This window comes from Dermochelys coriacea, chromosome 25, assembly GCF_009764565.3.
Source record: "Dermochelys coriacea isolate rDerCor1 chromosome 25, rDerCor1.pri.v4, whole genome shotgun sequence".
NCBI classification, from domain to species: Eukaryota; Metazoa; Chordata; order Testudines; family Dermochelyidae; genus Dermochelys; species Dermochelys coriacea.
Window position 1 is genome coordinate 5,400,639 of NC_050092.1, and position 23,817 is coordinate 5,424,455.

General features: G+C 44.4%; 1 protein-coding gene across 2 annotated transcripts in view; it reads left to right on the forward strand.

Annotated features, from left to right (window-relative positions):
• The window catches only part of CSNK1G2 (casein kinase 1 gamma 2), an 87,336-nt gene that overhangs the window by 8,919 nt on the left and 54,600 nt on the right, over positions 1-23,817 (forward strand). The window contains exon 2 of one of the 2 annotated variants that reach the window (XM_043502525.1): positions 7,504-7,614. The exons of the other annotated variant lie outside the window; for it this stretch is intronic. The gene's annotated coding sequence lies outside the window, so the exon portion shown is untranslated. The remainder of the gene's footprint in view (positions 1-7,503; positions 7,615-23,817) is intronic. 2 annotated transcript variants of the gene reach the window in all.

Genomic DNA, 23,817 nt, shown 5'->3' on the forward strand with positions numbered 1-23,817 from the left:
TACTGAAGTTTGAGCAGTTATGTAGCACAGTACAACATAGGAACAGACGTCTAAGTCTGTCTTTATTCAATGCCAGAAAATAAAAGTCCAGAGCAATGCTTCTCAGGACAGAATAATTTAAAGGCATTCACTGTCACATGAGAGCCAATATTTAACATGTTCCTAAGATGATTATAACTTGGTGGGGAATGTTTTCCAGACTCTAGCTGTTTGTTTTAAGGGGAAAGTCTGAGGGAGGAACTTCCATCACTGAAGGAGAGCAAAAAGAAAAGGAGTACTTGTGGCACCTTAGAGACTAACAAATTTATTAGAGCATAAACTTTCGTGAGCTACAGCTCACTTCATCGGAGCTGTAGCTCACGAAAGCTTATGCGCTAATAAATTTGTTAGTCTCTAAGGTGCCACAAGTACTCCTTTTCTTTTTGCGAATACAGACTAACACGGCTGCTACTCTGAAACCTGTGAAGGAGAGCAGAGAGAGAACAAACGTGAAGCCACTGTATTTGCAGAGTCCATTAAACAACTTGGCTCTGATGCAGCAGGTAACTAACGAGCTGTAAAGTGGGTGCAGCTAGAAGGAAGCCAACAAAATATGTCTATTTCAGAGGCTCTACAAGGCAGCCCAGTGTGGTGTATATCTGCTGCCTTGTAACAGGAGTTTTCTCCTTTTCTAATAATCAAGGAGGGATTTAAAGATTCAGATTTGGGGTTTCTCTTAAATTAGGGGCGCCCATATTTTGTGATGCCAAAAGCTATGCTGCCAGTGTGCCAGGATCCCGAAAACCATCCCTGAATTGCACATAAACTTCCCAGTAAAAGCAGCTTATTAGAAAACAAATGCTCCACCATATTTGCTTGTACTCTACTCATTGATAGCTTGCTGGAGATTATTAGCAATTGAACCCTGTACATAGCGCCCCATTAGAATCACACTATGTATCATTCCCAGCAGATATATTTGCTGTGGTATTTACAGTATTGTCTCCTTCATTTTCCACGTAGGGAATGCTGCAGATAAAGTGGTAAAATCCCATTATACAGCAAACATCCCTGATGCACTGTCTACACTGGCACTTTACAGCGCTGAAATTTGAAGCACTCGGGGGGGGGGGGGTGTTTTCACACCCCAGAGTGAGAAAGTTGCAGAGCTGTAAAGTGGCAGTGTAGACAAGCCCTAAATTCATAACTCTGCTAGACAGTAAAAATCACAGGCTGAATAGAGACACTGGATTTACGGCTTATTACAACAATCTGTAACTCACTAATCCCCCCTTTATTGTCCTATATGACTGCAGAGGTGTTAATGGACCACTCCATCTTGAATGGTCTGTTAGCATATATGGTAACTACCTATGCAAAACAATCTGTTCCACCTAGTATTTAGCTGTGATGCTCGGACCTTTCCCAGACATGAAGAAGAGCTCCGTGTAAGCTCAAAAGCTTCTCTCTCACCAACAGAAGTTGCAAAAAGAAAAGGAGTACTTGTGGCACCTTAGAGACTAACAAATTTATTAGAGCATAAGCTTTCGTGAGCTACAGCTAAGGTGCCACAAGTACTCCTTTTCTTTTAGCGAATACAGACTAACATGGCTGCTACTCTGAAACAACAGAAGTTGGTCCAATAAAAGACATTGCCTTACCCACCTTGTGTCTCTCGTATCTTGGGACCAATACGGCTATAACAACACTGCATACGGGATTTACTAGTGCCTCTCTGAATTGAAGATTACAGCTGTTCATGACAAATGGGGAAGGATGGTTTAGTTGATAGAGTGCTGGACTGGAAACTGGGTTCAGGTCCCAGCTGTGTCATAGAATCCTTTGTGGGCAAGGTCTGTGTGTGCATAAATAAAATAAAATAAAATTAAAATTAACCCTGGGTTCAATTCCTGGCTCTCTCACATTCTTCCTATGTGACCTTGGGCAAATCACGTAATCTCTCTGCGCCTCAGTTTCCTATCTGTAAGATAGGGATAATCTATAAAATAGGGATAATGCAAGGATGTTTAGGTGCTTAGAGTCTAATGATGAGGGCCATAGAAGAACCTGTTTAGATTCATGAGTCTCTGGGGCCTAGCTGACTCGACTTCTAATCTTACTTTATTTGGTGATATTTGGCAGTTTCTGCTGAGTTTTGTACTAGGACTATATTTTTGAGGGGTTCATTTAAAGCAAAATTGAAGGCATGCAAACGTATGTGAACCAAACCACAGAAAAGAGGTTGGACTTCTTTGCGCTGAGCCTGCTGAATTAAGCACATCTTTGAAACGTGTGGAACTTTTCCAGTTTAACATAGGGTCATAGCCAGCCCTAAATATCTTTCTAAAACTGTGATGCAGGAAGGGAAGTATGGCAAGCTGCAAGTGTAACTTCTGTTCTCGTTGACTGCTCAGCATTCCCCTTATGAATTAAAGGGGAATCACTGCTGCTTGGAATTGGTAGAGTACTGAATGCAGGTACTGAAACTAGAAACTGAATGGCAATTGAGAGGGCACATCTGTAGATAAGAGAGCAAACCACAGAGAAGAAAATCAGGGTCATGCTCTACACTCAGACTCCTAAAACCAGGTGTGGTGCTTGGTACTACACATAGCATCTATTAATCAAAGGGATTTAAGTACTTCAGTCCTTGGAGGGTTCCCAGCCTGAAAGACCTTGATTTCCCAATGGCAGGTAGCTCAGCACGTTTAAGGTATGTCTTGTTGGGCACCCAAAATCATGAATCACTTTGTGTAATCTTGGTCTGTATCTGTAATGAGCATTGGCAAGTTCAAGCCCTTAAATCGGATGTGTAATGAAAGAGGAAGCCAAGGGAGTTGCATCCTGTTCGCAGGGGCAGAAGAAAGACTGAACTAAAAACATGAGTAACTGAGCCAAAAACCCCATGTTTCAGATTTATTTCTGTTTACTAGTGGAAGGTTGGTATGTATTGGTTGAAGTCACTTGGATGGCAAGACCAGAAGAGTAAGGACCTAGGAAACAGAGGGGTATAGCTTGTAAATTTGTCTATTATCAGTATGTAAGTGATCAGTAAAATAAGAACTGATCTGTACACCATGGGCTGACTCCTGTGCGTTTCGTTCACACAGTAGTCCCACTGACTTCAAAGAGATGACTTGTATATAAGGTCATCAGGATTTGGCCCCAAGTAATTGAAGGTATATGGAGAAACAAATGGGGATACCCTAGATCCGCTGCCAGGGCTTGTGGAAACACTAGCCATAAGGTGGACAGTAAACACACTCGCTGCTCTCCTTACTGGTTTGCTTCTGTTGGCTGACTGTGCTGCTCCGACTCAAGATAGCATGTAACCCAATACAAAAAATAGGTGGAAAACTGGACTTTCCAGCTAAACATGTATTGACTGAAAAGTACTCTCCTAATGTCTGGGCAAATATTAGAGAGGCAAGATGGGTGAAGTAATATCTTTTCTTCTGTTGGTGAGAGAGAGAAGCTTTTGAGCTTACACAGAGCTCTTCTTTCGGTCTGGGAAATGTACTCAGATTGTCACAGCTATTATAAGGTGGAACAGATTGTTTCGCATAAGTAGTTCACCCGTATTTCAAGGGACCATTCAAGGTAAAGAGGCCCCTTAACATCTCTCCAGTCATGGGGATGCGGTAGTGGGTTGTAGATTATTGTAATAAGCCATAAATGTAGTCTTTCTGTTCAGTCCATGATTTTTAGTGTCTAGCAAAATTATGACTTTAAGCTCTCAGGCTCACCTTTTGAAGGTGTTGTGCAGGTGTCCGTTAAGGATGAGGACTGAGAGGTCATATGTGGAGTGATTGTGTCATGAAAAGGGTGACATGGTGTTTTTGTCTCATCATTTTTTTTGGGGGGTGAGCTCATTCGAGAATATGGTTGGTGATTGTCTCATTTCACCCACACAGTTATTGAGTATTTGGTGCACTGGATGAGGTACATCACATGTTATGATAGGCATGTGTAGGACCTGTGGATCTTGAAAGGCATGGTGTGGGACCTGTTGAACGTTGTAGTAATGGAGATATGTCTGCAGGGTCTGGTGCTGTTTTGAATTGGGGTGTCCTGGTCTGTGGGTCCATTGAAATATGGTCCCTTAAAATGTGTGTTAACTACTTATGCTGAATGATCTGTTCCCCCTTGTATTTATCTGGGATAGTCCGAGTACATACATTTCCCAGACCTGAAGAAGAGTTCTGTGTAATCTTTTATTGGACCAATTTTGAACTATTACCTCCCCTCTCTAATATCCTCAGACCAACATGGCTACAGCACTGAATGGGCAAATATTGAAAGAGCTAACTGCAAACAATGTAAAGCATTTAAAAAAAAAACAAACAAACAAGGTACATAGTGTGCTGCACTCCTAATGCGTCTGTTTGAGGATCTCAGCATGTTCATGTGTCTCACCGCCGTTGGGACACCTGTTCCACTATATGCAGAAACTGAAGCTAGCGAAGTGAAGGGGCTGCTTCACATCTGTGGCAAAACCAGAGATGGAACCTCTGTAGTTTAACCATAGACCAGCTTTCTTCCCTCCATAACTAGGAAGGATGGCCCATAGAGCATTAGTCGGGGTTCAAGTCCATGCCCCATGTAGACTTCCTGTGTGACCTTAGGCAACTCTTAGCCTCTCTATGCCATGGTTCCCTAGCTGTAAGATCAAGATGAGAGCATGGCCCTACCACATAGGTGTTTTGAGGCACTGGGGTACTCTGGTAATGGGGAGGGAGGCAGATACGTGTCATTCACTGCCTCTCTGAAGATACACTGACAGCTGCATGTAAACTCTGAAGATAGTTCTTCAATGCCACAGAGCCCCTCTTCATCTTTTTCCTTTATTCCAAAGGGCAATTGTTTGGTGGCTCTCTGCTTATTTATCCTTGTAGCTCCTTGTTTCTGACCTGAGATTTGGCTGCTCTGAGAAACCTTTTTCGTAGAATATCAGGGTTGGACAGGATCTCAGGAGGTCATCTAGTCCAACTCCCTGCTCAGAGCAGGACCAATCCCCAATTTTTGCCCCAGATCCCTAAACAGCCCCCTCAAGGATTGAACTCACAATCCTGGGTTTAGCAGGCCAAATCTCAAATCACTGACCTATCCCTCCCCCTATTTTGATTGGGAGAAGGAGCAGGAATGTGTGAGCTGGGGACAAGAGTGAAATCTGTTCCCATACAAACCGCTTCCAGGAAGGAAGTAATTCCAGAGCTCCCAGAATGAGGAATTCAGCATACCTAAAGGGGAGAGATTCCTTCTCTCCACACTCCCAGCCCCAAGTTTTTCCTTGCTTGTAGACCTCAAAGCAGTTGAAGGGGAGTAGGGAAATAGGCAGGTCTCCAAGCAGCTAACTGTTAAAAAGGAAGGGAGGAGATCATGCATACTTTCAGAATGAAGCTTGGGTCTCAGCAAAGTGAAGCTGCCCCAACCATCCGCAGTTAATGATGTAAAAACAGACCTGGTCACCTGGTGGAAATGTCAAGTCCCCCCCACGCCGCCAAAGACATCTCAAGTTGCATCCATCCTCTTTATAGAAGGAGATGCTAGGGCTGGGACTCAGTAGGTCTGGCTCTGCTGCATCTTCCCTGCGTGACCATGGGCACATCTCTTAAACCCTGATCAAGGCTCGCACTGAAGCATATGAATAACTTGAAGGTACATGGCTGCTTTGGAGCCATGGTTTCTCTGGGTCTCCTCTGCCAATCCCTAAAGGGGAATTATACTGATCAGTTTAGATTGTAATCTCTTTGCTGGGTGCTGTACACACAACAACAGAACCCTGCCCCAAAGTGGGGCCCCTGTCTCAGATCTACTGCAGTACAGCATAAATACTCTGCACCTTCCATCTGAGGGTCTCAAAGCACTACACAACCAAGTAACCCTCTGGGCAGTGGATAAATCCCACCCTTTTTTGCAGGTGGAAGGAAATAGAGGCATAGAGAGAGGGCAAGCTTTGTCCGATGTCAGAGTGAGTCGGTGTCAAAGCTGACATTACAGTTTGGGACTCCCTGTGCTGTGTGTCCTTGTTAGCCAGCACTGCTGGAGCACATTCCGGGCGGTTAGAGGAGACGACGAAAGCAAAATTGCTCTTCTGGGTGGGAGATGGAATCAAAGGACTCGGTGGCTTCTGCTATTTGAGCCTTGTGATTTTTTACGCTATGACTTGCTCTTTGTACTGTTGCATACCTGGAGGCCAGAGCCCTATTGTGCTTGGGGCTGTGCAAACGTAACAAGACAGTCATTGCCTAGAAGAGGTGGTAATGGGCATGTTTTCTTTTGTACCATTCGATGGTTCTTGTAGAAGCTATTGCCCACCCCCTTCCTGGCACGCAGGATGCCCTGGGTAGTGGAGAAGATGGCCGCCGTACTTGCCCCAGCAATCTCGAAGCAGTGGCTTCAGCCAAACCATAGGTTTTTATTCCTGGGAGATGGCTGTCCATGTATGCAGGTTGCCCTGCATGTGCTTTCTCCTGCTAGACGGCTCTATTGATTTCACGTTAGGCTGCAAAACCTTTTCTCCGCTTTGGTCCATTTTCTGTTCTGGGTTCTCCGACGGGGCGGGGCAGGGCAGGGCTGTCAGCTGGCATTTTACTGGCTAGAGCACTGCAGCGGTGGAGAGCCAAGGAGCAAGGGGGAGAGAAATGACCGACTGCCTTTCTCCATGTTCCCTTGACAGAAACTCAATGACTATTAGGATGTGGCATCTGCGTGATGTGACTTTAACGTGGGAAGGGGGAAAGTCTCTGAATGAATGCTATCTGCAAATGTGTAAAAACCTCTCTCTCCTCCTTGCCCAGGCATCTAGGCCTGCTGTAAAATTGTAATACAGGTGGGAGAAAATATTCTTTTCCCCGGACCAGGAGAGAACTGCAATGGGTCAGGGCTGTGTTGCCTGAAGGGCTCATGCAAACCTGGGTGCCTCAGGAAAGGCATTCCTCAGCAGTGTCAGCCCTCTAGTGGAGATGCCCTGAAACCCACTAGTCATGTAAGATGGGTGAGGTGGTGTAATAGACCATCTATGCAGTAGCTCTAGGAGCTTTCTTACACGGGTTACTGGGGGGAAAGTTATTGACTCAGTCTCCTGACCATATGGTCGAGAGATGGTGGGTTAATAGGCACAGTGCAGATTCCCCATGGAACGTTCTTCTGGTCCTCCTGAGAGTTCACATAAGGTAAAACAGACGAACCAGCATTTTTTTACACCATGGTGGCCGTGGGTGGAAATCTGGAAGTGGTTGGATCATCTGACTGTTACGATAGCATCTAGAGGTCCTCCTTTTGATGTGAGAGGCCCACGAAGCAAGACAGTCCTTGGCCCGCTGATTTGAGAGTATAAATAGGTGAGATGATGGGTGGGAGGAATGGTGTGTTATCCCTGTCTGACTGATGGGGACTGAGGCACCAGAGAGATTGAGCATGGGGAAGCCACATCCAGGGGGCCAGTGGCAGAGCCAGCAGTGGAATCCAGCTCTTTTGTGTCTTAGAACAGGGCCTAAGTCATGAGACCATCCTCTCTCTCAGGAGTCCCTTCAGTGGGAGAGGAGCAGCTTTGGGTCAGTGGCTGGCTGCAGTGAGAAGACCTGGGTGTCTCATGGACAGAGCAGATTCATTCCATTGCAAGAATGTAGCCAGGTGGCAGCTATGTGATAAGACTGGTTTAGAGCTACTCATCCCTTGGTCTGAGTGCCCTTCCAAGGAAGGGAAAGGCAGCTTCTCCCCATCCTGGGCAACGTCGCAGTGCCACTGCGGCACTTGACTGCTCGTCTATTCCCTGCAGCAAGCGCATGCAGGGGCAGCATGGGTACTGTTGGGGTGTGGGGATTCTGCCTCCCTAGTGCCACTTGGCTGGCTGCCAGTGTGGACGTGGACTTAATGGCCTGTTTCCTAGCTACCTCTCTGAACAGCTCCCTTCCCTCTATGCTCTCTGCTTCGGGTCACAGGGGATGGGACTGTTGGAATCTGGGGCAGGCAGGGAGCTATAAAATATCCACTCACCTAACCTGGTAGGCCATGGAACCAGCCCCTTCCCAACAAGTTTCAGACCCTTTTTATTTCAGAGGGATTCGGGCAGCATATTTAAAATAAGAGTCAATTGTCTGTGTTTTAGTCTTCTGTGATTCTTGGGGCTGTTTGAGAGTCTGTGTGTTTCTTCTGAGAGCATCACACACAGAATAAGGTGGAGGGTACAGACTGGGGGCTTTGGAATCCCACCTGCCCCGCAGGGTGGAAGTGATCGGGTTTTCCTACTTGGGGTCTCATTGCTATCAAATGGAATTAACTCAGTGGGGCAGGAAGCCTCCTAGAGTTGGAATGGGAAGGCTCCAGGACTGTGATCCAGTGTCAAATTGTGATACCTGGAGGAGTCACTGTTGCTGTACCTTCCGTGGCTCCTCTTAGGAAATGGGTTGTGAAAAGCCTCCTCTAGGAGCATTCATTAATCCAGTCCGCACATGGCAACTGCAGTTTGCCGTGCCTGAAGGGTATGGAGGTTCCCTTGATTGATGTCCCTCTTCTGGCTATGTCTTGGCTGCAGAGTTAACGTGAGTGCTGCTACTCTAGAGAGACGGCAGCCTCTCTGCAAGCAACAGGCAAATTGCTGTGTGCACACTGTTGCTGCACTTACGCATGTGTGATGCCAGGGCTTCTGGGGGCAGGTCCCCTGGTTCTTTGCACTGTGGTAAGCTGAGCTGCTCTGAATTCTTTTGCAGTGAACTGTTGGAGGTCCTGTCAGTCCTCTGGGCACATAGTGGAAGCATTTATAGTCCGCTAGCTCAACCCCTTATGTCTTGACATGTTCCAGATTTCTTCCCCCAGCCTTCATTCCAGTCAGTGGCAAGGGATGGCTCCTACTCTGAGCAGTGGAATCCCCCTGTGCTGGCTGGCAGTTGTGGGTCAGGCCCACAAACAGAGTGGCCATGCCCACCAGGGATGACTAGCAGTGGACCCAGAACCTCCACGTGAAAAAGGCCACTTCCTCCAGTGCCAGGAGACGCATGAGGGGGCTGAAGTGGGTTGCAATTGCTGCCTGGAAGCTGGTTACCCTGGATTGTTACAGATCTGTGGCTAATCAGTTCAGCATTGGCAAGTTAATCATTGTCTCAGTTGTGGCATGCATTTATTGTTTTGGTTCACCTGTGGGTAGTGAAGGTGGTAGTTCTCTCTGAAATTTAGCAAATGGAGTTTCTCACACTGGTAGGGCCATTGATGTCCCATGTGTGCCCAGTGTCGTTCTATCCTCCCCCAGTCACATGATTACCCAAATGGGAAAGGGTTTTACTCTCTCAGTACACAGGCCTTAGAGACCATAGGCTACATCTGTGCTCTGAGCTGCTGATGGGGTGATTCTCCCCACTCATGTGCATACTCGCACTGACTCGATCGAGCTCAAGCAAGTAGAAATAACAGTATAGCTGCCGTAGCATGGGCAGCGGCGGCATGCTGAGTACACACCCGCCTCAGACCTAGCCTGTAGTGTGGACTTAACCATAGAGGAGGTTCATGGACAACTACAAGGGAGGCATCGGCAAAGTGCTGGGGCTTTGGTCCTGCACAGTAATGTGGCTGTCAATCAAGTATATGTGCCTACTGCTTTGGGAGACCCAGTCTATCCTCTGTTCCCTGGCTTATGAAGCCCTACCCTGGTGCGAGAGCACCTGGCAGAAGCAGGTTGAACTAAACTCTGAGCATGTGCAGGATGGTACTGGAAACATGCTGCCTGTAAAACAATGTGGATGGCAGTGTTTATTATGCTGATCTGAGCCTCAATGCACAGCCCGTGAGAGAAGGGGCAGTAGTTTGGCTGGGAATGGACTGATAATAGAACTGGTGTATAGGCCCTGTACAGGCAACCTGAAAGTGCTCCCAGGGGATTGGGCTGGCTGGGGTGTGTGGAGCGGGGAGTGAGGAACACAAGGTGTGTCTATCTTGCTTTGGAAGGGGAAGTGAACCAGTGTGAGTGCATCATCAGTGCACTTTGAGTCCAAGTGTGTATCGGTCATGGGTACCTGTTCTCCTGCCCCTGAGCAAGCATGGGGTGGAGTGTTTCGGCTACTGTTGACCACGTGTATGTCCATGCATGGACTGCTGTTGTGACTGGCTCTGCCCCTGCCTGGCATTCTCCGTTGGTTTCAGAATGTGGTGACTGGAGCAGACAGGTCCCGGGCTGGGGTAGCAGTCAGTCTAGGTGCATTCTGGGTCCTGCTGGCCATGATGCCAAGCAGTTGCTCCAACATGTCGCTCTGCAGTTGGCAGTCCTTATCCTTCATCCCCAGTCATGCTGGGTGTACTGACACCATTTTTTCCTCCCTCTCTAGCATCTTCTCTGCTGCTGCCTGGTTTGTCAGCTAGTTTGTACAGCTGGCTTGACATGGTGGCGAAGTCCTTCTGCATTTCCTGCAGCAGGTCGTCCTGAGTTTTCTTCCTTTTGCTGTAGTTCAGCAGCCTCTGGCTTGCTCTCAGTGGCCTCCTGGAAGGGGTGTTGGGGGGTTATCCCGCCTACACTTCTTTGCTTACGGCCTACTGAGTACCAGGTCCTTCTCTCATCAAGAAAATAGCAAGTGCTTTACATATATATATTTTTTTTTTTTAATTGGCTTTTGAGGGCATGGGTATGTACAGGGCCAGCCCAGGGAAGCAGCATGTTGCTTGTGATGGTCTTGAAATGGTACAAAGGGATGTGAACTTGCTTGAAATCTTAGTGGGAAGGAGAACAGGTGTCTCAGGCCTCTTGTAGAAAACCATTCCATTGATGCTATGGAGCAGTTTTGTCAACTCATAACTGATGGGCAGATTAGTGACTGGAGAGGACTAGTGAGCTGGGGGTGTGTGTGCTGAGCCTGCATTGCTCAGAAACAATGACTGGTCTTCTGGAGTTCCTGGGGAATGAAAAGTTCTCTGGTGTCATTCCCAAGAGTGGACTAAAACCCATGGTAACATAAACAGGATTCTGATCTAGAATGTAGCAGGTTAGAACCACCGTTGAGGTGCTGTAGTAATGCATCTTCATTCTCTCCATGAGAGTCAAATGCACGATCTGTTGCACCAAGACACTTCAAGTGCTGTGCACTTAAGACTGCTGCAGTGGACTTAATACCTGGGCTGCTGCTGTTCTTTAAAGTTCTAGCTGCCTTACAAAACCCCAAATGCTCATTCCAGTATGGGGTGGATGGAGGAGAAGCACACTGGTGTATATGCCCAGAACAAGCATTCTTGTCCCACTGCTGTTCCTGATTTCTAGGCATTGCTTGGCTTATACTCATTATCCCCTGCTTTGCATCTGTGCAATGGTGCATGCTGCAATAAATCACCAATAGCATGTTTGGATTGTTTTTCTCCCTGCTTGGATGCCATCTTGGATCACACATGTCCAGGCAAGGTTGGGGAGAATTAAAGGGGGTGGCAGGGAAAATGAAGGTACTGAAGCTGAAACTGGCATTACATAATCTCCCCATCCCAATCATGTAATATCCACCATAATGGTGAGAGTGTCTTTTTGATATGGTAGTTCCCATGACAAGAACGCACGATAACGTGCGTCTTATCAGTTTAAGATGACAGTTCCTCCATCCTAGCCTGTTCTTCTGCTTCCATGCCCTCCCTGAAAAATCCCATGAGTCCGGCCACAGTCCAGAGAGCAGGGTCCTGAAGCTATGAGCTTCTGATCCTCATGCTCAGATTTGGGGTCCACAATGCACAGTTCAGTGACAACACTACCCAGAGTCTTTAACCCATCCAGGATAAAATTGGACTCTGTGTTTGGGAGTGCATCTAGTCACCAGGCTCATTTTATTGTAGAACAGGCACAGCCGCAGAAAGTTACTGGACTGGAGTTATGGTCCTTGACTTGCACTAGATGGCTCTTATGGACTCCTTCTCCCAGCCTTAAGATTCTACCTGGTGGATTCCTTGCACTTGCTTTGAATTCTGGGTCTTGGTGCCAAAATTGTGGTCTTTGCTGGAGTAGCACTGGGGGTCCATCAGGACCTTGGTGTCATCTCTGGCAAGCTGGCACCATGCTGGGAAGATGTCCTGGTTTATATTCCAGTCAGACTGATCTCGGTACTGGAGCTGGAGAAGTGCTACGATGGGTTTCAGACACTGAACCAGCCTTTATGAACTGGTAGATGATATTTGGTCTGGAAGCAGAGAATAAGAAGATGGCAAGAAAAAATAAGCTGGGGAAATTGGGAAGCATGGGGTATTCATGTGATGCTAGTCTGTATCCATATTTGAGTGCTCATGTTAGCAGCTGAGCTGCATTCACTTGAGTTTCAGTCTATACCCCTTCTTGGACCGGTCAACTTGAGTTAAAAGCGCCACCATGCTTGAGTGAAGATTGGTTTTGTGTGGACAGGACTCAAGCTAAGGGGCAATACTCAAGGAATAGCAGTGAAGCCAAGCCCTCTGTGAGATCACTTGCTAAGTGATGATGGAATCACCTCATGAGCTGGATAGGAGGAGGCTGACCAGGAAAGAGGCAGTTCTGCTTTTACATGAGTCTCTCCAGCAAATGAGAAGCTGAAAAGAACATGACTGGTAAATGGGCTCTTGCTGGCTGGTTCTTTCAGACTTTTAGAATATGTTGGACTCCTTAATGGCTGTCCTTCCCAATCCCCTCAGTAACAGTAGCATTGATTTGAGTATATCTCTTTAGTGTGTGGTACCACTGAATCCAGCTCTTGGAACTAGCTGTGCTTTGGTCTGGTTTCAGTCAAAATCCACAAGCATAGCCATGCAATCCACAGCACAAAGGGGATTGACAGCTGAGACCGCTTGCTTAAGTCACTCAGTTAGCATGTATGAAATGCCTTGCTGAATACAGGTCTTGAGGTGCTAAATGGGAGCTTAATTGCAGCTGGAATATTTGGGTTGAGTTTAGTAAAGAACCAGTAATCAATTTATCTACTTCATATGAATGGTATTTGACTGGTAACCATCCAAGGGACAAGTAAACTTCTTTTCCTCCTGTTGTTCTTGTTTAGATTATTAAAACAGAAACCACTTTAACATTCTAATTCCCCCCCCCCGTGTGTGTGTGTGTGTGTTTGTGTGTCCTGGTAAGTCCTGATTCAGCAAAGCACTTAAGCGCATGCTCAAACAGCCAGATTAGCGGGAATAGATTTGAGTTCTTTGCTGAATCACTGCAATGGTACATTTCAGTTAGCACAGTGAAAGGGAGTAGTTAGTTTCACCTTTTGTTTCTTGTCACTTTCAATGGTTCTCTCTTGGATATTTACCAGGCTCCCATTGCTGTAGTAATGGAACACCTTGCAGTCTTTGATGTAGGAAATGTTATCCCCATTTTACAGATGAGGAGCTGACGTCCAGAGAGACTTGAGGCTTGTCTACCTACCGCAACAGGAGGGGTTCTCCCATTAGCATAGATAATCCACATCCTTGAGTGGCGGTCGCTGGGTTGACAGGAGAAGTGTCTGGTTGACCTACGGTGTCTACACCGGGGGTGTTGTGTTGGCTTAACTGTGTCTCTCAGAGATGTGGATTTTTCATGCCTCTGAGCAACATAGTTATACCAACCTAATTTCCTTATGTAAATCCAGGCCATGGTAACTTGCCCAAGGTTCTCAGCACAGCATCCTGGCCACTGGGTGGTTCTTCCTGTCTATTTTCAGGCACCAGTGTTACTGCCTAGTATTCTATAAATGAGGTGAGTATGATCCATATTTTACAAATGGGGGAGACTGAGGCATGCACTGCTTAATACACTAGCATGGTGAACCTATGCTTGGCTTCATGATGCTGCAGAAAAGCCCTTAAAGCTAACCAAAAAGCTGTTTTCATTAAACTTTTTAAAACAGAACTTTACTGCATTTTCGGTTTGGTTTTGTAAAGCTGTCTGTATCAGTCTGAACTTGAACTGAAATAGATCAATAGAATCTCTTATCACATGGCTCGGGTATTTGTCTTAGACTAGTACTGCCTTTGATCTTTCTAGTCTGGTTTTCAAAGCGGGACTTATTTAGCACGTGTGTGTGGTGTATGTTTTTTGGGTTGTTTTTTTTTGTTTTTGTTTTTTTTACAAAGCATTTTTAGCTCCTGCTGCTCAGTCCCTGTACTGCTGCTGAAATTTCCATCCTGGCATTTCCGGTCCCTTTGGTATTGCACAGTTAATATTTTCCACCCAGGTGTGACCGACTTGAGAAGGGATCAAGGAAGGGGAGTCAAATCCTACCCTTGGCAGGGAAGGCTGGCTGATCACTAGCATTAGCAGCACAGAGAATTACTTCATGAACTTTTTCTATGTGGTTGTTTTTAACGAGAGCATTTAGGTGTTGCCCTTTAAGTTCCATTAATTACGCAAGCTCTTTTGTTCAAAAATAGACTCCACGCCGTCTTGCAGTGCTGGTTTGTGGCTATGTCTCAAGCACATTGATTTCCATTTCTGCTCATGCAAGCAAAGAGCAAACATGAATCAGAACTGTCCCAGTTCTATCGCTTGGCGATGGATCTGTTTCCTTGTTAGATATTTTTGGGGGCAAATAATTATTGCTGAATTGCTGCCAAAATGCTGACTTTCAGTAAAGCTGACTGTATATATTAACATAGGTAAATACTTGCCCACCACTAGGCAGGAAATTGTCCTTCTCAGTACAGAGCCATAGAAGTTAGAGGTGGCTAACACTGACAGTATTAAGCTGTCAAGTCTGTGCCCTTCTGCCAAATCAGGATTATTCTTTTTAGTGCTCTGTCCTGATCATTTTGAAAAAATCAACGTAAAACGTAATACTGTAAACATATTTCTTTCCTTTGTTACCATTAACCCATTAGGCACTCTCTCCTGCAACCATCACTGCAGTATCTGGCTCCACTAATAAAAGTGAAAATATTAAAGTACATACTGCTTTTCACTATTGTTAGCTGTTTACTTGTTGCTATTCAATGTCCAATAGCAAGAGAAATGCAAGTTAGTTGCTTTCCCTTATGTTTTTGTCCAGTTTCTTGTTAGTTGTCATTGCTGCAGCACTTGAGTCGCCAACATTGCATAAGTTGTTTGGGACAAGGACTGTCTTTTTGTTCTGTTTGTACAGCATCTAACACAATGGGGTCTTGGTCCATGGTGCAGGTTCCTAAGTGCTACAACAAAACAAATTTTTTAAAACAGCTGTTTCCATTGGAATTAAAGAATTTTTTTTTTCAAAGCAGTCTAGAGGGATTTAGAGACATTGTCTATTAATTTTAATGGAAGATGCGTCTTCAACCCCCCTGAACGTCTATGAAGTGAGCTGTAGCTCACGAAAGCTTATGCTCTAATAAATTTTAGTCTCTAAGGTGCCACAAGTACTCCTTTTCTTTTTGCGAATACAGACTAACACGGCTGCTACTCTGAACCTGTGGACGTTTCTGTTGGTGTTTTGGTTTTGTAAAAGGTTTGGGTATCTTCCCCCCCCCCCCAAATCTAAAGGTTGAATTTAACCTCCCTTTAACTATCCCAAGCCACATGAACCCTCCATTCAGGTATTTTAATTCTCCTTTTCTTACCCTCAGAGACAGAAAATAATGTAGAGGTTCTGGTGTTCACGTCTTAAACAAGATGATGGAAAAATTGGAGAAGCGACGGCAAAGAGACACAATAATGATTTGAGGGCTGGAGAAAATGCCTTAAAGGGAGAAACTTTACAAGATCAATCTGTTCAATTTATCAAAAAGAAGATTGAGGGGGACTTGCTGTAGTGTCTAAATACCATCACAGGGAGTAAATATCAGGTACTACAGGGCAGCTACTACTGCTACTGAAGCTAGACAAAGTCAAATTAGAAATTAGGCACACGTTTTTAACAGCGAGGGTGATTAACCATTGGAGCACTCTACCAAGTACATGGTGGATTCTCTGTTTCTTGATTTCTTCAATTCAAGGCTAGCTGCCTTTCTAGAAGATGTGCTGTAGACAACACAAGTTATTGGGCTCAATTCAGAGGTAATACAGTGACATTTTAAGGGCCTGTGATATACAAAAGGTGGGACTAGATCCAATGGTCCCATCTGGCCTTAAACTCTCTCTATGAATCTGACATGCAGCAAACATTGGTGGTTCTTTAACTTCTAATGTAAGGCTTGACAATTTCTTGGAAGATGGCTTAATACTGGTCAAAAGTAGTATTTTCCTATTAACAGTGTGGCTGGCGATGTGGGTTTGCTAGCTATCTTGCTGCTTACTCTGGCAGTATTCTTAAATTCTAGTGCTAATATGGCTCAGCAATAGTATAACCATTTTGCAGTATGTATCATCTCAAAGCGTTATTTACAAAGCGTTATTTCCCAGTTTTACAGGTCTGGAAACTGAGTCACAGAGAAAGGGAGTGATTTAGGTACAGGGCATGCAGCAATTTAATGGCAGTGCCAGGAATATAATTTGGGCATTGTGACTGTCTGATGTAACAATCCAATGCATTCTGAGGTGCTGAGAGCTCTCTGCTCCAGTTGAACCTGAACTTGGTAGGAGTTCAAAGTGCCACAGTAGGGCCTTTTTCTGTCGTGTTCACTCTGAACACGCTCTCAGCCCTGGGCAAATGGCCAGGAGAGGGGGATTAGATAATGATGGGAGACTTCAACTCATATCAGACCCAAAATCTAGGTGTTTTTTTTTTGTGAAAATTAGTTTGTTTTGGTGGGTTGGCTTTTTTTTTTTAAAAACCACCACCAATTCCAAAAAAAATGTTTGCATGGAATTTTTATAAATTCAGATGAAAATAACTTCTAGCCTAGTGATACTCAGACTGTGGCTCGTGAGCCACAAGTGACTCTTTAATACATCTCCTATGGCTCTGTGCAGCATGTGATATCAAAACAGTGTGGTTTAATTATTAACCAGTCAGGATACTTTTATCTTATTATCCAATATAGTTGATAAAATAATATTGGTTAGTCATTTTGCTGTGAGAATTATCTGTATTTATAGATAGATATATAAACTAAATATTTCCCCATCATACTGTTGAAATATGAATATATATTACTGTAGTGTGAAACACATGAATTCACAGTACTGTGGCTCTTTTGTGTAATGTTGATCGCTAATTTGGCTCCTGAACCACTGAGATTTGAGTTTCCCTGTTTTAGACAAACTCACCCCTGTAGAGTTTGTCACCTTAAATCCTGCAGCCCTGAAGCCAAATGCATTGAAGACAAAAGTGAAACTGGCTTTTCTGCACATCTAAGCTTGAAGAGCTAAGGAAACCAGCTAAACAGTGAAAGAGAAATCGCATTTCTAAAACTCCCTTAATTTTAAAAATGAAAGGGGGCTGTAGTAAGACAAGCCCCTTAGCTTTAGAATGCATTATCTGAAGTCGCCAGCCCTGACTCTTGGTTATGGAAGTAACTATCTTACAACTTAAGTGTTGTATAGTGGGAAGAGTGCAGGCTCCAAGATAAGGGCTGCTGTGTGGGGTAGGTAATCTGGCAAGTCATAAGAATCCATAGAAATAGATTGGTAGCAGTTTGACATTAAGTTTACAACCCTGATTGAGGAAACTCACATGTTAGCACAAATGAGGGTAATACAGACAGATTGGGTGTAATTTGTCTGATAAGTGAGTTTCCTCAATCAGCCTTGTAACTGAATTGTCTCTTTCCTGAGAACATTTTTTTTTTTTTTTTTTTTTTTTTTTTTTTTTGCTGGGCTGCTGAGACCTCAGTCCCATTCTATTGGTACAGTCAGTGCAAAAACAGCAAGAGATAATCATCCCTGCCCCAAAGTTTACAATCTAAATCAACCAGACAGAAAAAGTGAGGGAGAATTTTCCCAGTTTTACATATTAGGGGTTGGAGGTCCAGAGATGAAGTGTTTTTTCACCAAGATCTTGCAGGGTGTCTTTGACAAAGTTGGGGCTTGAATCTAGGTCTCCTGAGTCCCAGCCCTGTGCCTTAACCCCAAGCCCATTTGTGTTTTTCAGAAGCATTGTTTTGCACCCGTGTTCCCCGGTGGCTCTGCATCAGTAGTTAAGTAACAAACTGTTTAACAAGAGCTTCCTGTTCTGCTGTCGCTGAAGTTGATACTAGCACACAAGGAGGAAATAGACTAAACAGGGCCAGGTTGGCACCCGCTACATTGTAAACACCAGGGGGAAATGTCAGTAGATTGCAAACTGTAATGGGCATGGGCTGTACTTAACCCTGATATTGCTGTGTGCTGGGCAGCGGGGAGGAGGTTCTGTCTGGCTGTGAATCCCCCACTTCCATTGGAGTAGCTATTCAGGTCTGTGTCACTGGGAATCCCAGTGGCCATCCTGTCTGAGAAAGGTTTGATTCTTTGCTCAGGCAGACTCCCAGGGTGACCTTGGGGTTTCAGTTCACCCAATGGGGATAATCCTTTTGCACAGGAAGCCAGACTAAAGTGCCATAAGCAGTCCCTCTGGCCTTAGTCTGTGAATAGCATAGTGACTGGTGTGTTTTGTATGGAATTTGTCTGGCCTTTTTTCTAATCCAATCATTGTGGGTGCTATTAGAGATCTGAGTGATCGTAGCAGGCACAGTGGTTGCCGAGCAAACATAAGCATTACAGGCTTAAGGTAGCCTCTAAATTGTTGGATCTTATTGAATAAGCATCCTTGAGCACGGGTTATCCTAGCACTGCAGGGTTTCTTGCATCTTCCTCTGAAGCGGCTGTGCCTGGCCGCTGTTAGTGATGGGTTACTAAATGGACAGTTGGTGTGATTCAGGCTGGTGTCTCCTATATCTGTTGTAGGTAGGATAGACCGTGCCACTGCATACTGGGGTGTGCGTGGGGGAGGTAGGATGAAGTCAATGGACTGTGCTGGGGCAGTATTTGGGGAGGGGGTTGCTTTAGACTGAAGCCATATGTACTGGTTGTGCATGTCACAGGCATATGCTTGGCAGTGAGCGAGAAGGGCTTACCAAATTAAAACCTTTCCTGTTTCCCAAGGAGCAGGTCATTTGAAATCATTTGAACACAGTACTTGGAAAGACACTTTGTGTTAAAAGGTCCATTTCACTGAGCATCTTGTTACCTCAAATGCATCCAGCTCTCCACTCCTATAGATGTTAAGTCTTGAGTCACAGGAGACTTGGCAGCAGGTCATGGAGCTCTGTGCCACCTTTGCAAGAGGGATGGGGAAAGCAGGACTGTATGTTTCAATATTCTTGAGTGCATATGGGATAACCCACTGCAATAATATGATGTGACCATTGCAATAAGCTCAGTTGCGTGTCTTTTTGTGAGGTTTGCTATGTATGTGCAGGAAAACTAGGAAATGACACACTTAGCTGTTTTTGGATCATTTATCTGTTAATAGGTTTACTCTCCAGAAAGTTGCATTCTGTAATGAGGACTGGGCTTGCTTATACAAGAGAACTGATTTTGAAACCCATGTGGGCAAACTAGTGGAAAAGGCTTTCATAGATTCATAGATATTAAGGTCAGAAGGGACCATTATGATCATCTAGTCTGACCTCCTGCACAATGCAGGCCACAGAATCTCACCCACCCACTCCTGCGATAAACCTCTCACCTATGTCTGAGCTATTGAAGTCCTCAAATCATGGTTTAAAGACTTCAAGGAGCAGAATTCTCCAGCAAGTGACCCGTGCCCCATGCTACAAATTCCCCCAGGCAAATTCCTTCCTGACCCCAAATATGGCGATCCAGCAGAACCCTGAGCATATGGGCAAGATTCACCAGCCAGTTACCCAGGAAAGAATTCTCTGTAGTAACTCAGATCCCACCCCGTCTAACATCCCATCGCAGGCCATTGGGCCTATTTACCATGAATATTTCAAGATCAGTTAATTGCCAAAATCATATTATCCCATCATACCATCTCCTTCATAAACTTATCAAGTTTAATCTTAAAGCCAGATAGGTCTTTTGCCCCCACTGCTTCCTTTGGAAGGCTATTCCAAAACTTCACTCCTCTGATGGTAGAAACCTTCGTCTAATTTCAAGTCTAAACTTCCCGATGACCAGTTTATATCCATTTGTTCTTGTGTCCACATTGGTACTGAGCTTAAATAATTCCTCTCTCTCTCTCTCTCCCTCTCCAGTATTTATCCCTCTGATAAATGTATAGAGAGCAATCGTATCTCCCCTCAACCTTCTTTTGGTTAGGCTAAACAAGTCAAGCTCCTTGAGTCTCCTTTCCTAAGACAGGTTTTCCATTCCTCGGATCATCCTAGTAGCCCTTCTCTGTACTTGTTCCAGTTTAAATTCATTCTCCTTAAACATGGGAGACCAGAACTGCACACAGTATTCTTGGTGAGGTCTCACCAGTGCCTTGCATAACGGTACTAAAATCTCCTTATCTCTACTGGAAACACCTCGCCTAATGCATCCCAAGACCACATTGGCTTTTTTCATGGCCATACACATTGGCGGCTCATAGTCATCCTGTGATCAACCAATATTCCAAGATTCTTCTCCTTCTCCTCCTCAGTTACATCTAATTGATGCGTCCTCAGCTTATAACTAAAATTCTTGTTGTTAATCCCTAAATGCATGACCTTACACTTCTCACTATTAAATTTCATCCTATTACTATTACTCCAGTTTACAGGGTCATCCAGATCTTCCTGTATAATATCCTGGTCTCTCTCTAAATTGGCAATACCTCCCAGCTTTGTATCATCTGCAAACTTTATTAGCACACTCCCACTTTTTGTGCCAAGGTCAGTAATAAAAAGATTAAATAAGATTGGTCCCAAAACCGATCCCTGAGGAACTCCACTGGTAACCTCCCTCCAGCCTGACAGGTCACCTTTCAGTATGATCCGCTGTAGTATCCCTGTTAACCAATTCCTTATCCACCTTTCAATTTTAATATTGATCCCCATCTTTTCCAATTTAACTAATAATTCCCCATGTGGCACAGTATCAAACGCCTTACTGAAATCTAGGTAAATTATATCCACTGCGTTTCCTTTGTCTAAAAAATCTGTTACTTTCTCAAAGGAGGAGATCAGGTTGGTTTGGCACGATCTACCTTTTGTAAAACCGTGCTGTATTTTGTCCCATTTACCATTGACCTCAAAGTCCTTAACTACTTTTTCCTTCAAAATTTTTTCCAAGATCTTGCATACTACAGATGTCAAACTAACAGACCTGTAGTTACCCGGATCGCTTTTTTTTCTTAAAAATAGGAACTATGTTAGGGGTTGTACCGCATGATTGGAGACTGCTGAGTTTACAGATTCATTAAAATTCTTGCTAATGGGCTTGCAATTTCGTCTGCCAATTCCTTAATATTCTTGGATGAAGATTATCTGGGCCCCCTGATTTAGTCCCATTAAGCTGTTCGAGTTTCGCTTCTACCTCAGCTATGTAAACGCTCTTATTTATGTAAGTGGCTTACTTTAGAAAATGTAATCCTAGAAATGTAGGGCTGGAAGGGACCGTGGGAAGTCAAGTCCAGCTCCTGCTCTGTCACCGGACCAAATAAACCTAAACCATCCCTGACAGGTGTTTGTCTAATCTGTTCTTAAAAACCTCCAGTGACGGGGATTTCACAACCTCCCTTACAAGCCTATTCCAGAGCTTAACTAGTTTTATAGTTAAAGTTTTTCCTAATATGTAACCTAAATCTTCTTTGCTGTGGATTAAGCCCATTACTACTTTTCCAATCTTCAGTGGACATGGAGAACAGTTAATCACCATCCTCTTTATAACAGCCCGTCTATCATATTTGAAGACGCCGGGTCCCCTACTCCATCTTCTTTTCCCAAGATTAAACATGCCCAGTTATTTTAGCTTTTCCTCAGAGGTCAGTTTTTCAAAACTTTTTATCATTTTTGTTCCTGTCCTCTGGACTCTCTCCAATTTGTCCCCATCTTTCCTAAAGTGTGATGCCCAGAATTGGACAGGTACTCTAGCTGAGGCTTCATCAGAGTCAAGCAGAGTGTGACAACTACCTCCCATCTTTTACATGTGAAACTCCTGTTAATGTACCCCAGAAAGATATTAGCCATTTTATAGCTGCATCACAGTGTTGACTCGCATTCAATTTGTGACCTACTCTAACCCCTAGATCCTTTTCAGCAGTACTATTATGTAACGTTATTCCCCAATTTGTAGTTGTGCATTTAATCTTCCTTCCTAAATAAAGTGCTTGTCTTTAGTGAATTTCATCCTATGAATTGTCCAAATCCTCCAAATTGTCAAGGTAATTTTGACCACCAAAGTGTTTACAATCCCTCCCACCTTGGTGTCTGCAAATTTTATAAGCATTAATAAAGTCAGTAATGGAAATATTGAATAGTATTGGACCCAGGACTGACCCCTGCAGAACCCCACTAAATACACCTTCTCATTTGTTACTTACTCTTTGGGTATGGTCTTCAACTAGCTGTACACCCACCTGATGGTAATTTCATCTAGACCACATATCCATAGTTTGAGAATGTCATGTGGGACTGTGTCAGAAGCCTTACTAAACTCAAGATGTATCGCATCTACTGCTTCCCCCCAATCCATTAGTCCAATAACCGTGCCAAAGAAGGAAATTAGGTTCTTGACACGTTCCATGCTGGCTATTCCTTATAATGCTATTATCTTCTAGTGCTTAAAAATGGATAGTTTAATAATTTTGTTCTAGTATCTTTCCAGGTAGGAGTGAGGCTGACTGGTCCTATTGCTCCCTGGTCTTTGTTCCCTTTTTTAAAGACAGGTCCTATGTTTGCCCTTCTCCAGCCCTTTGGTATACCCCTGTTCTCCAGGGTTCTCCAAGATAATTGCTAATGGTTCTGAGTTGCTTGAGTTAGTTCCTTAAGTACCCTGGGATGAATTTCATCAGGTCATGCTGACTTGAATACATCTAACTTACCTAAATATTCTTTAACCTGTGTCTTCCCCCGTTTTGGCTTGCATTCTTTCCCCCTTGTTGTTAACATTAATTGTGTTGAGTATCTGGTCATCAGTAACCGTTTTAGTGAAGACTGAAGCAAAATAAGTATTAAGCACCTCGGCTGTCTGATGATGACAGTTATTCACTCTCCTCCTTCACTAAGTAGAGGACCTAAACTATCCTTCATACTCAAGTTGCAGTGGGGAGGTTAGGTTGGATATTAGGAAAAACTTTTCACTAGGAAGGTGGGTGAAGCACTGGAATGGGTTACCTAGGGAGGTGGTGGAATCTCCTTCCTTAGCAGTTTTAAGGGTCAGGCTTGACAAAGCCCTGGCTGGGATATTTAGTTGGGGATTGGCCCTGCTTTGAGCAGGGAGTTGGACGAGATGACCTCCTGAGTTCCTTTCCAACCTGATATTCTATGATCCTCTTGCTTCTAATGTATTTAAAGAACTGCTTCTTATTTACTTTTCTGGTCCCTTGCTAGGTGTAACTCATTATGGAATACTTAAACCTTTCCTAACAGACTTAAATCTCTTTTATTTGAGGCCTGGTGTACATTACAAAGTTAGATCAGTTTAACTACTTTGCTCACGACTCTGAAAAATTTCATGTCTTGTGCAATGTAGTTAAGGTAACCAAGCCTTGATGTAGATACCGCTAAGTCCTATGGACAAATTCTTTCATCACCTTGTTACCACAGCTCTCAGAGAGGTTAATTTACTACAGTGACAGAAGAATCCCTTCTATCGCTCTAGGAAGTGTCTACACTATAGCAGTGCAGCTTTGCCGCTAGTGCATTTCTAGTGTAGACGTACCCTGAAATAAGAGCATGCCCACTTAGCCTTTTCCACAGGTTTATAGTCCCACTTTGGCTAGACCAGTACAACTTTCTCATGGAGACCAGCTTGAGGTAACCTGCCAAGGCTGAGCTCTTAAACCAAAACTGAATTTCTCCAAGCACAAGAGGTTGGAAAATGCAGGTATTTTCTTTCCTCCTCCAGGGGAGCCATATGGAATCTATATTTTT